Below are 13326 nucleotides of genomic sequence, written 5' to 3' on the forward strand. Positions count from 1 at the left end.
GGGAAAAGTAGTTCTAGGATCTGCCCTTGAAAGGCAGGTGAGAACAACAGCAATCAGAACGCTCCATGAGTATGTTGCCTGGATGTACCGAGCTCCTGCTGAGTACCCAAGTGCTGAGAGCCCTATCTGGAGTGGTAAAGGAGCCCACTAAAAATCAGAAAGGTCTAGGCCACGTCCTTAAGGAGCTCACATCTGTGCTTCACAAACCCTTACACAAATAACAAAATAATACAAATGTATAGCAGTTGTTTTAAAGGCTCATTGAGAACAAAGAGGGGGAATATTAAATCTGAAGGAGCAGAGCTGGAAAGGCTTAAGTAAGAGTCCATGGATTTTCACTAGGCAGGCAAGAGTGGCAAGACATCAGATGTGAGGCATTCAGAGCTGGAAGCAAGGCCAAGAGCACTCAAGAGCATAGAGCCGAAAACTTCAAGAGCCTGCAGTGAAGGGCCAGTGAAGGGCCTTGAGCTGAAACCATGCGAGAGAGTTTGCTATGTATGCCGAAGGGCAAGCCTCGAGGTTAAAGGAGTTTTCCCACACATCACTGTGTTTTTCCCCCTTTTAAAGTCATCTTTTCCTTCGAACTCTTGCCTTAAGTTATCCAACTTCTGACTACAGAGAGGTGGTGTGGGCCAAGACTGGTAAACATGCAGTACTGATTTGGGGACAAGAAACAAGTAACTGGGAAGATTGGCACAGAGGTTCAGAAGAGGGACCTTACTTGCAAGTAAGCTCTCAGGCTATAGTCATTGGGTTTTGTTTTGTTTTTTAATGTCTATTTGTTTTTACTCTACCAGACTTTCTGTGCCAGTCTCCATCTTCAAAGAGCACCTAATCTTTAGGGGGAAATCCAGGAGAACAGCAGGGTCCGGAGAACTGAAGTAATTCATGAGGTCTTAATGACCACTAGACCCAGGTGCAGGTTTTGTCCCTGTCATTTACGAGCTATCTGATGTAGATGACATTAAACTTTCTTTCTTTGCCTTCCCATCTGCAAAAGGGGATAATAATAATAATAATAATAATAATAATAATAATAGCTAACAGGCTTAAATGAGATAGAAATGTCTGTGAAAGCGTCTCCCACCAAAGACCACCAGGAGAAAGACCTGTAGTTGAACAAGTGGAGTTGTTCAGAGATACCTATGTGATAAGGGCAGTCTGCCTTGAAGAGAGACAAAACAAGACCCAAAACCACTTTCAATTTCATCTATGCACAAACAACACCAAGGTCAAGTGCCCTTATCTGATTTTGGTGTTCTGTGAGATTGTTTATGTCCATAAGGGAACAACATGGCTTAGCTGTGAGTGTCAGGCTAGCTTTTAAAAACATTGAGCCCTTGCTGTAAGTGTCAGACTAGTTACCTGATGTGAAGGACTGCTCTTTTCTTTCTCAAATCCTTGGCATGTAGAAGAGTACTATGTATAAATAAACAGAAGTTATTGTAATTAATTTTCAGGTTTCACATAGATCACTCTGGAATTTTTCTCAGAAATCAATTGCAACTGCAATGTCTCTGTGAAAATGCTTTTCTCTACGTTTTACATTTTTAAAAATACAGTTTTAACTTGTTTATTACTTAAACTTCACAGTAGCATGCACTGCTTCCCTTCTGACACCCCCACAAGAAGATGATACATCCCACTGAGCAACAGTTTTGGACACGCTCCTTGTGCCAGGCTCGGTGCACAGGGCTGGGACTAAATTTATGGAGACAATAGGCAGGACTCCAGAAGCTTGGAATCCAAAAATGTGTGTCTTTCCTTTATCATTTCTGTTCAATCTCAAATCCAGACAATTACTAATGCAATTGTTGTGAGGATTCACTCTTCATGACTATCTAAGAGAGAAAGGTGTGAAAAGTTGAGGGAAGGGATGGATCATTCTCAGTCTATTTTTTTTTTTTAATGGCAATTGTATGAGGTACCGTTTTACCCTTATCAGATTGGTAAATAGTACAGAGTCTCTTGGCACCAAGTTTTGGCCAAAATTTATGGATTCCTACAAAGATGACAAGAGTGCAAAACTGGTACAGCCACTTTGGACAGCAACTTGGTGACACCTAGTAAATGTGAACTGAACGTCCATGTATCTGTGACCCTGCACTTCCTCGTCTACATGGGTCCCTGCAGAAGCTCAAAGATGCCCATACAAAGATACTTCTTGAACACTATTTAACCATCCTGCAGTCATGGAAAGAATAAAACACACAGAGGTTTATTATACGGTAGAATCCTATATTGTATCAAATAACTAGATCTACCTGTAGATATAGCTCAATAATAAAGAGAAAAATCAAGTGGCAAATACATACATACAAAGATATATGTATATGTATACATAGTGTGTGTGTGTGTGTGTGTGTGTGTGTGTGTAAAAACACAAGGGAAATATGCCCCAAAACCACCTACTTCCAGAGAGGAATGAAAGAAGAGATGAGGAATTAAAGCTGAAAGTTTATAGCTGAAGTATCTGTAATGTTTTATTTATTTAAAAGGAAAGATCAGAAGTAAATCTAGCAAAATATTAACAAGTATTTAATCTCAGCAATGGGTATATTTCTGTCTATTTTACTATTTTCTATAATTTTTTTGTTTATCAGAAATGTTTCATGGGGTGCCTGAGTGGCCCAGTTGGTTAAGCAGCCAACTTCAGCTCAGGTCATGATCTCGTGATTCATGAGTTCAAGCCCCACATCAGGATTTCTGTAGCCAGCACAGAGCCTGCTTTGAATTCTCTGTCTCCCTCTCTCTCTCTGCCCCTCTCTCTCTCTCTCCCTCACAAAACTAAAAAATAAATAAAAAGAAATGTTCCATGTCAAGTTTTTAACAAAACATAGGAACTTTGGGGATAGCTCCCTTAACTCTTTCTATTCCTCCAAAATTATCTTAATTTATTGGCATTGAGACCACTCTGAGCTATTAAGTTGCATGTAAGGAAAAGTGAAATAATTAATTTCCTTTTAGGATGACTTTAACTTTTTTTTTTTTTAAGTGAGAGAGAGGATGACAACCCCCTTTTTAAAAAAATTTTTTTAATGTTTATTCATTTTTGAGAGAAAGAGGGACAGAGACAGAGTGAGAGTTGGGGAAGGGCATAGAGAGAGGGAGACGCAGAATCCTAAGCAGGTTCCAGGCTCTGAGCTGTCAGCACAGAGCCCAACACAGGGCTCAAACCCACACACTGTGAGATCATGACCTGAGGTGAAGTCGGACACTTAACCGACCAAGCCACCAGGTGCCCTAAACATTTTTTTTTATTAATAATAAAATCTGTTCCCTTCCTTCCACTTGCCTTCCACTTTCTTTCATTCTCTCTTATCTCATGCATTTTCCCTCTCTCCCTTAAAGTAATACAGAGGCAGAGAGCCAAGAAACAACAACAAAAGAAAACACCCTATTTCCTTCTTTCAACAAAATTTTTCTACAATTTTGTAGTTCTACCAAAGCTCTACAAAAAAATTACAAATTCAGCTCTTTGTTGTTCATGCTTTCCAAGCGGTCAGTGGATTAAGACAAGAAGCATAATCACAAGCCTAATTCAAAGCCAATTTATGTAACTTTACTACTGTCTATTGCTTTACCACCTGACTCAGTTGGGATATACCTCATTATACGAAAGTTCCCTAGCACTTTGTACTTAATCGCAGAGTGTTAGAATCGTTATCTGGCCATTAACACTGACTTTGCACCTTCATTTCAAATTCATGAGCAAAGTATACTACTGCTGCTTGCCCAGCTGGTTTTGAGGCCTGGCTACTTCTGCATTCTCCACATGCTTGTTGGTCTTAGTTTAAACTGCTGCTGTTTTATAATATAATGTAAGATGGAGAGAAAGCAAATCATATGCACAGAATGCTAACTGATATGCAAATCATATGCACAGAATGCTAATCATATAATGTACATATGTACACCAGGGTTTCTCAAGTTCAGCCCTATTGACATTTAAAGTTTGATAATTCTTTGTTATGGGAGGGTCAGGGGAGGCCATCCTGTGCATCCTAGGATGTTTAGCAGCATTCCTTATTTCAGCCACTAGATGGCGCCAAAATTTCCCAAGACAGCCAAATATCCCTGAAGGGCTGAGTAATATTCCATAGTATGGATATACCACCTTTTGTTTAGATATTCATCAGTTGGTGGACATTTGGGTTGTTTCTTTTGGCTATTATAAATAATGCTTCTATAAATATTCATTTACACAGTTTTATGTGGACATAAGTATTCATTTCTCTTGGATATATGCTTAGAAGAGGAATTGCAGGGTCATATGGTAACTCTATGTCTGAAGAGCTGCCAGATTTACCAAAGTGGCTGCACCATTTTACGTTCCCACCAGTAGAGCATGAGGTCTCCAATTTCACCATATCATCACCAACATTTTTCTAACCTGGCTTTTTTAATCCAGCCACGTTAGTGGCTGTCAAGTAGTATCTCACTGTGGTTTTGATCTGCCAGCTACTTTTTGTAAATAAAATGCTGTTGGAATATGGCTATGCCCATTCTCTTACCTATTGTCCAAAGCTGCCTTTCCTGTACAACTGTAGACCAGAGTAGTTGTGACAGAGAGCATCTTGCCTGCAAAACTTTGTTTACTGTCTGGTGCTTTACAGAAAATTGTGTTCTGACCCCTGCTAAATGATTTCCACCCCTTGGTATATCACAATTAATTATATTCAGTTATTTCTTGTTGTCCGATGAGAGTAGTATGCTAGTAAGAAGCAAATACTACTTTTGGACAAATGTTCAAAATAGAGTGAAATACTTCCCTTTGCCATGGTACATACCTACACAGGCTTTAACACCTTTAACAAAATCTGTTTAACAAGGTCAACAAGATCTTGCCACCATAATGAATCACTGTGGAGAACAGAGTCGATTTAAGGTAGGGATGAAAAGCAAAATGCTTAAATGGATATGTGATTCTTCTTAAAACACAGTTGAGCAATTTGTGCTCTGATAAGTTTTCTCTAGGGTCTTATGCTGTAAGTTCAGATAGAAATTCTTCATAGGGAATATAATTAGTATAACACAGTTTAATGTCATGCTTAATAGTTTCCTAGAATGTTTTGATTAGAAAATTAATCTGCCCATGTTTGTAGATGATAGAGCTGTGTAAAGGAGAACAGGAATATTCCTATTAGTGTGAGACACTTAACTAAGGTTCAGTTGAAAGTGTTAGATGTCACTACTGGATCACACTCCCAATGTTTGAAATAAATAGCAAAAAAGGAATTAAGTAATTACTAAGACTCTTGTAAGATTACAGTTTAATTCCCTCATACTAAAGCACAATTACTAAAGCCCAAATATAATTTGTTGAGTCAGTGGGATAATAATTTGTCTGACAATAGCAAATAGCAATGATGTCACTCAAAGCTAAAAATGCATGTAACAGAAGGTAGAAGAATTCTATGGTGCTCAGTAGAGATCCTCAAATTTTCTTTTTCCTTCATCTGTGTCTCTATCTCATCATCATATATGTTCTTCCTTTTTTATCCTCAGGTGAATTTCTGTGTTCCAGACATTTGATAAAATCAAATTACAGAAAACCTGTCTTTATTGAGGTCTGTCCTGAAGACACCCATTTTGTGCATTGTTTTCTCTGCGTTCTAATTCTTTAGCTGAACCCATCTTGACACAATAGACTAAAAACTGTTTTCTCATTTTGCTGTAAGGAACGCATTGACATTTCTGTCCAATCATGGAAGGGTGGGTAATTAGCTGCAACAGTTAGCAAAGTTAGCATCCTTACCTATTTGCTGACAGTGTCTTAAATATCCGGTTTCCTGGGAAGGCAAGCTCTGCCCATACACGATTCTGAAACTGCGCTCACAAATCACCAGAGAACTTCACACTGCCAGATCTGCTTTCTCATTCCTTGGTAACCTCTCCATTTACTACTGATAATGACAGTATCCATTTTTCAATTAATTTATTTGGGGGGGATATAATTGACATGTAACATTGTATTAGTTTCAGGTATACAACATAATGATTAGATATTTGTATATATTGTGAAATGTTCACTGAATTAACTGGAGTTAACATCTGTCACCATACACAGTTCCCCCCAGTTGGTTTTTTTTTCCTTGTGACGATATCCTTCTTGAACATCTCTCCTCACTTTTTTCTCTAAACACTCTCTTCCTGACCTGCACTTGGGCTTTTCTTTCTCTTACTGACTCCTTGCGTCTCACCTCTGTAGTAGGCCTCAAGATAGAAGGCCTGATTCAGTTCCATGTTGTGTGAGTAATACAATCACCATAGAAGTTCATGCTTACGCATTATAAGCTTGCCTCTGTTTACTCATTTACTTCTTAATAAAGAGGTTAAATTGTGTCCCTCTGATATCCCAAGTAAGATTCTCAGAGCTCTAAGCTTCATATCAGCACCTCAAGGGCTACCACAGGAAGTGAGGGAAAAGGCATCAGGAAAGGTATGTTTCTGGGCCTTCTCCCCAGTGACACTTCAACCAACACTGTTTTTACCTATTGTATGAATTATTGTGTAACATCAGCTTTCATGTGAAACAAAAAGGAATTCTGCAAAAAAGGGAAAAAAAGGGTAAAAGTTTTATTAAATGAAATGTGTCTACATCAGTGTTTTTCAACCTTTTATTATCACCCCCTTTAAAATTATTGCAGACATTTTTCCTTATACCCCCCATGAAATTTTAATACCTCAGATATACTGTATATTTGTTTAGGTTTTATATATATATATATATATGTATATATATATATATATATATAATACTTTATATGTATATCAGTGTTTTATATATTAAAAGAGACTTTTTTTTCCCCCTGAAAACCAATTTTCATACCTTTGGTATAGGGCACCAAGGGTGTTATCATCCTTCTTCCTTCATTCAAAATGCTCTAATAACCCACTGAATAACTGATTCTCTAAGGATATTTATTTCCATTTACGAAACAGGAGAAATAACTTGCAAGTATGTTATCAAGATTAATTGAGGGTGCCTGGGTGGCTCAGTTAGTTAAGCATCTGACTCTTGATTTCGGCTCAGGTCATGATCTTACATTTAGTGAAATCGAGCCCGGCATTAGCGTCTCCTCTGTCAGTGCAGAGCCTGCTTGGGATTCTCTCTCTCTGTCCCTACCCCACTCGTGCACATGTGCAGTCATGCCCTCTCTCTCTCTCTCTCTCTCTCTCTCTCTCTCTATCAAAATAAATAAATTAATTTTAAAAAAAGATTAATTGAGGTATCATATATGAGAGAGTTCTAGCAAAGTGCCTAGTACACATTATATAATCACTACATGTTAATTTTTCTTCCCCTTGAAAGTCCCATCCAGTCTGCCATTCTGTGAAATCACAGTTCTCCTTGGATCGTCCTAATTTCAGCATCTAACAAAACTGAACCTCTCACAATTCCATTTCCAATTGCCAGTGTTTGCCAGCACCACACTGTTCTTCAGGGTTGCAGGCAGAAATTCTGAAAGTTCTTTGACTTTTCCTTCTCTTTCACCAATTACACCCAAGTCAAGAGGATATAGGGTGAGAACAGTGAGCGGCACCTCAAAATCTGGAAAGGAGAAATGAAATAAGATTGCCTCTTCAGAAGCGAACTAATTAAATTAGCAGATAATGGGACGTTGATGTTGTTGTTGTTTCTGGGTTACAGGACTGATAACTTTGACTTCAAGAGTTTATTAATTAATCCATGTAAAGAAAAATACCCATCAAGAGTTTGATGGTCAGCACTGGAAAAGAGAAAATCATGACACTATCCAACAGACACCTAAAATCCACCACATACAAAAGTGAACTCAGCATTTTCTCTATGTGCCTCTCACCCCGTGAGCTCACCTCGATGAATAGCAACACAGCCTACCCCGTTGTCTAAGCAGACACTTGCCCCATTTCACATCCAGTCTCGAAATCCTGCCGAATCCTCTTCCTTCATCCCCGACAAATCCATTCCCTCCACGCTATTGCCCTGCCTCAGATCAAGCTCTGCCCCCTGCTCAACCTCATGGTGGAGGCAGCCTCAGTCTTCCTCAGACTCCACTCTGATCCCTCCCTGCACTCTGCAGGCTGCGGCCACAGCACTCGGCGAAGGTTACGTGATGGACTCCTCACTCCTCCTGTTTAACATGCAGCCGCTCTCTCCACACCCCTCCACTACCTCAAAAGAATAGCAGGAAAAACCTTTCAAAGCAGAAACTGTCACACACCAGCATAGCAATAGAGCCTGGACTAGAGAGAATGGGCGGCAGAAAGACATGCTGACTAGTTGCTTCATTGCATGAAACTTCAGAATTCAGTTGACCTTAAAAGAAACAAAGTCAGACCTAACAGAGGGAATGGAGTGATTTCTGAGTTTATACGCTTATCTAGTCACCCATACTCAACAGAGACTTTTCTCTGCACTCTAAGAAAATGTTTGTTTTCTTCCTGGACATAAAGGACAGATTTGAATTGTAATAAGTACAGAATTCACTCATTTATTGTCAGTGTCAAAATGTTTTTGATTACTTTTTACAAGTAATTTCTTTGAGAACTCTGTTCCATTTCTCAGTCCTATTCTATTATTCCTATAATAAGGCAGCCTGATTCATAGTTCTGTATTGTTTAAATTACTATATATTTCCTGTCTTCATTTCCCTTAGTTTTAATTTTACGGTAAAATCTCTCCAAAACTCTGCAACTTAGACCTAGATGGTCATCTGTCTTTCTTTTCTTTTCCAATAAATCTTTTCCTTTACCTTAGGCTGTGTCTTCATAAATAAGTTTCCAAGGTTTTTCTTTTCTTAAAGGCAAACACTGGAGCCTAATTATCATCTCACCATATGGTTTCTCTTCTCTTCTTTATTCTTCAAAACGATCACGCACTTCTTCCGCGATTGCTATCGAAATTCATCTGACCTCCTCCTATTATATTTGTACACCTCTAAACTTACCATCTGCCGTTGTCCTTCAGATGGTTACTAAATCCTGAATTCATTTTAAGGTCTTGCCATTTCTATAACTCTCTTCCTCACCTCTCTCAGTTAGATGAGTCCCTAAACCTAATTTCCACCTCTTCCTAACAGGAGGGAGTGAGCCGGAGTAAACAAAATAAAACATCCTCTCTTTGCGACAAGGAAGAGCCACACCTTACTCGTTTCCTGAGTCGTGGTCTCGGGCAAGGGCAGACTGCTCTGGGGAAGGAAGAAATGAGGAGAGCCATGGAGGACGCTGGGACGCTGGGCTGCCACACCGGGGAAGCCTCTGTGGAAGTCCTCTGCGAAGATGAACACCCAGAACAGTCTAGACCAGAACCGTTTTGGCAGATAAAACCCCAAAACTGTGGCAACGTGTATTTGTCCTCCATCAAGTCTGTGTGAAACCTTACTGTTCAGGCCTGGTCTATTTACTTTTATAGCCATGTATTTCTGACCTTAATAAATTTGCCCACATGCTTTTCGAAATTAAATAGTAATTCTAGTTCCACCGAACCTACTGAAGTGAAGTTTCACAAGACAGGACCTCATGTTAATATTTCAGAATGTGAAGTACATGTCCTTTTTCTTTTTTTTTTTTTTTAATAATTTTTTCATGTTTATTTATTTATTTTGAGAGAGGAAGATGTAGGGGCAGAGAGAGAGGGGGGAGAGAGAATCCCAAGTAGGCTCCACGCTGGCAGCACAGAGCCAGGTGCGGGGCTCCATCCCACGAACCGTGAGATCATGACCTGAGCTGAAATCAAGAGTTGGTCACTTAACCAACTGTGTCACCCGTGGGTGTTCCTTCTCATCTAATTACTACATGTGATTTCTTGCGTTTGGCCCATGTCGTCCTTGCTTTTACTCTTCCCCTTGAAAGCATCCCTGTATTTGAGATCTGTTTGGATAAATCAGCACCTGATCCCTTCTGTTGTTTTGGTTGATAGAGATGGATTTTTCTCTGCTTCTCTGTATATGTACTACCTTCTGATGACCAGTACCACAAACTGATTTTCAGATTCAGCTTTTTTTATAAAGTCATGCTTTCATATGGCAGTGAGATGCTATTTTCACTTGTTTCCGAATACTAAAATGTGAAAACATACCCATTACCAGGCAGATGGTTTATCCATCAATGGCCCAGTGATTCCTTTCAAAATAGAGAACTTCTTACAGTAACATATTGTGTGTAAAAGCATTTTATAAACTGAAAAACATTCTAAACACGTAATAATTTTCCCTCGCATGCATTTGCTACATGCTATATAACTATCATATACACTTCTAGTTTTGAAAACATATTTTAAGTATTCACATTATATATTAAAATATTACATACTGAAATATTATATTTAGGAATAGTTAACATTAGTTTTCATTCCATGGACTATCTAATTGATGCTGTGAAGTCAGTTAAAGTCATGACAGATGGCAGGAAAACAAGATTTAGTGTTAAAACTGTGTCATAAATCATTCACAAGTGAATAATTTATTCTTCACAGATAACCAGGGTTTGTTGGTACCACAACCTGAGGACTGATAGGAAGTGCAGGTCTGAAGACGTTTGTCACAACTGTTTCCATTGCAAGTTACAAATTCTCAACTCAAACTAGCTCAAGCACGGAAGGACATTTTATTTTCCTACAAAGCAGAGAAAAACACTAAGGAAGTTCACACAGTAGAAGGAACCACATGTCAGAAACTGGAGCTGGAGACCAGAACTGGCTACATAATATACAAAATGAAAAAAGCGAGATGCCCTTGTTTAAAAATCATTAAGAATTTCAAGATGGCTACAGCAAATCATTAAACCTTATGTGCCAGTTCAGAATCCTATGTGGCTGTAAGGTTACATGCCCATAAAGTTAGTTCTGTTAAGAGAGTCAAGTCAACCAGGACCTCCCTTCTCTCTTTCTCCCTGACACCTCTCACATCTACTTGTCTCTGTTTGCTTTTTTTATGACTTTCTCATTCTGTCCTACTTGCAGTGGCTCAGCCAATCAATCTCCCTTGCTAATTCAAGCAAATTCAGAGAGAGAGCTCTGACTGATCACACAGGAGTATGCTTTGCTTTGTTGAGGGGACCTAGCAGGGGGAGGTGGTGTTCTACAAGTGGGATCATGGAATGCACTGGTACTTTAAACCACAAGGAATTGTGGAGTTCCTCAAAGGAACAAATAAAAACGAGATACGGCAGTATCTTGAGCAGGCAAAACTGAAATCACTACATAAAACCCACTGGGTTTGACTTGTCACCCAAACTGGTTGTAGTTTTTTGATCTTTCCGGTCCACGATTATGGAAGGTGATTAATACTACATGATGGACATTCAATAATGATTAGTTTCTTTTATATTTTCATTTCTCTTATATTAGTGTGGACCTGGGGTATAAAAAAGTTTTTATCATTAACTTGGAATAGTGGCACAGCTTTCAAATTTACATATAGAGATACACTGCACCGTAATTCTGGCAGGTTCTAAACCTTTTCTTCAAAACCCACAAATAGAATGGTTGAGAGAAAACCAGAGGACAAAGGGCAGAGTAGATGACAAGAAACCTGTGGTATAATATGAAGACTATGACCCTTTTTTTCCAGAGCAGGTTTTCATAAGTAGAGCCAGTCAGTGCCCATTATTTGTGAAGGTTTTATCTGTCCCTTAATTCCCCTCAATAAAGACAAACAGTGCATAATGATAAACAAAATTCTCCTGGAGGTTTGAAGATAACAAGAGGGAATTTTAAAAATTTACCAAATACAACTTTCCTAAGAATCCTAAGAAGCCCTTTAATGGACATTCCACACTTGCCATCATCTATTCAGCTTTCCAGACTGGTTCATTTCTGTGCCTTTCTCATTCAGCTTTTGAACTATATTCCAGAGTTTCCTTTCTGTTACACATGAGTATACCTTAACCCATGCATTATTGAAAATTTATTGAAGATTAGAAAGAGCTCTCTACACCTTCAGAGTGAAAGGAATTAAGTTTAATTTCTAGGAAGAGCTGAACAGGGAATTACAGACAAGAGAATCGGTAAAAGAAAAACATAAAGGCAGAATCAACATTTTTGCTTTAGTTACACAGAGTAACATGGAGAATTGTCCCATCACTAGTATAAGCATCCAGGTTTCTTAAAAGCTTTAACATTCTGAAAAGTATTTAACTAACTTGATCCTTTACTTTTGTTAATAGGGACTACACCTTCTAAAAAAATTTAATTAATGGTAGACGGCTTGTAGGTTTATGTGTGTGTGCAAAATATAAAATATAATTGAAAATATTGGTTTTTTTTATGTTTACTGATTCATGGAACCTCTTGTGTATATATTTAATCCTTATTTTTTCATGGAGAAAGCATGCTAAGCGTTTAATATATGACCTATGTCTCTCTCTCTCAACTCTGAGGAGTCAAAGCCTTTGTAACAGTCCTGGAAAAGCAACCATCACGGCTGCAAGATGGGTTTTCACATGCGTTCAAAGAGAGCTGGGACCAAACAGTCTATTTGCCTTAATCACCATGTGTAAGATTGGACAACAGATGTTCTCCTACATGTGGTTTGCTAATTTATTTCATTCTTTCTGTCCATTTACATGATGCATTCTGAAAATTAGTATTGAGAAAGTGTAATTGAATCTTCTGCTCCTCTTGGTAAACAAAATGTAATTTCTCACATTAATATATTACCTTTCGATTCCAAAACTTAGAGAAAAGAATGTCTATTACCAACCACCACCTTACACTGTGCACAAATTAAAAATCCACACCATTCTTTGGCTCCATACAAAAATGCCAAAGTACACTCTTTTAAGAACAGCAGCAGGAAAGCAAACAAACACAGCTGCTACTCTGCTATCATGCTATATTTAACATCTAGAAAAAGATGATTTGATTTTTACTCACAAATTCTGGCAAATTCTATCACTACCCCTCTCCCATATTCGTATATATTCACACATTCTCTGAAAGTCTAGAAATGTGCTCACAATTATATTTAAAGCCATAATTTAAATGTGGCTAGTTCTGAAAGAAATGAATGACTTCTACCAAAAATACTCAACATCAGGTATGTTCTAGAAAGCCTTGTAGATCAGGATCCATTTTTCTATTATGACTGACTAATATTAGTAATGCTGAAGTGCCTTGATCCACTTATGGAGGAAACTGATGTGGTTTTTCATTATATGGTATAGCTGACCATAGGATATTTAAATTGGTTTCAAATTTTAGGTTAATGTTTTTACTGCTGTCCTGTTACTTACCTTAATTCATCTTAGTATTTTATGGTGTTAGACATTACTGTCTGCATAATGATCATAGAAGTTTTAAATGTAGTGCCTCGTTTTTCCTTATTAGTGCTGCTACTAAAC

Source organism: Panthera tigris, chromosome A1, assembly GCF_018350195.1.
Source record: "Panthera tigris isolate Pti1 chromosome A1, P.tigris_Pti1_mat1.1, whole genome shotgun sequence".
Classification (NCBI taxonomy): Eukaryota; Metazoa; Chordata; class Mammalia; order Carnivora; family Felidae; genus Panthera; species Panthera tigris.